We start from the raw sequence: 1204 nt of genomic DNA on the forward strand, positions 1-1204 counted from the left end.
AATGGAGATATGATGACTAACAACAGTTATTCATGTGTCTTTTTTAGTTCCATCTAAGTACGTAAAATAATGAAACCGTGCCTACACATACCGTTATGTCAAAGGGATATATAAAGTTAAATTTAAGCAATCACAAATATTACTCAATGTCAAAGGAGACCAGAACCATTAGGACAGTATGAGAGCTCCAGTGTGAACCTGTTACTCATCCACAGCTTTAAAGGATTTACAGATCCTGCAGGAGATCAGGACAGACTTTCACTGAGCTGCTAAATCTCTCTACCCAAAGGTCTGTTGGTGTTTTGCTGCCCTCTTCAGGAAGCCAAAGTTGGTACACTTGTACACAAATCCTTGGGTCAGTGTTGATTCATAGTGTCCTTCATTTGATTATTAAAGACAAAACATCCAAATTATATCAGCTTCTTCTTCAACATCTTTGCTTTTATACTATGACCAACCTTCCAACCATAATTGTAATGATGACCTTTATTCCCTCTGTTAGTAGAGAAATAAACAGTGATGGAAAGTTACATATACTGTATTACTTGTCCTTTATGCTTCCAATAGTCTTCAGTTAATGGATAATACCTTTTCTTTCTTTTTTTTTTTTACCCCATCATATGTATCTAGTACCTACAGTCACTAGTTACTTTTACATATTTAGATCTCACATTGAAAAAACAACAACAACAAAAACAACAAAATGATGTGCTTTTAAAGACAATTAGTTTGTGACCCCTTACCAAAAAAAAGTGTCTAATTAGGTCCCTTGTTGCATTTCAGAAATCTACAAGTTGCCTGTTGAAAGGAGTCAAATTATTCAATATTTTTAAAAAAAAGCAAAAATTACATTAATATTCCAAAAACATATAAATGTAGTATTTGGAAAAAAAAACAAAACTACTGGACTAAACTCTAAAAATGTATTTTAATACTTCAAATGAGTCACACGTTGACCAACTAAACCAAGTAAATGCTATTTACAGCAACATCGGTACCAATAATCTGATTATGTAACACATAATAATATCTGAATCACATGGATCACTTTTCATCTGATTGAATATTTATACTTTTGCTATTTCAAAAACCTTTACTTTATAATCTTGCTTAGAGTAGTACTTTAAATACTTCACATGACTGATAATTTAAAATACTTTTACTTATGTCAAGGATCAGAGTACTTATTTTCTCATTAGCAATA

This window comes from Stegastes partitus, unplaced genomic scaffold (genome assembly GCF_000690725.1).
Source record: "Stegastes partitus isolate 25-593 unplaced genomic scaffold, Stegastes_partitus-1.0.2 Scaffold1154, whole genome shotgun sequence".
Taxonomy (NCBI): Eukaryota; Metazoa; Chordata; class Actinopteri; family Pomacentridae; genus Stegastes; species Stegastes partitus.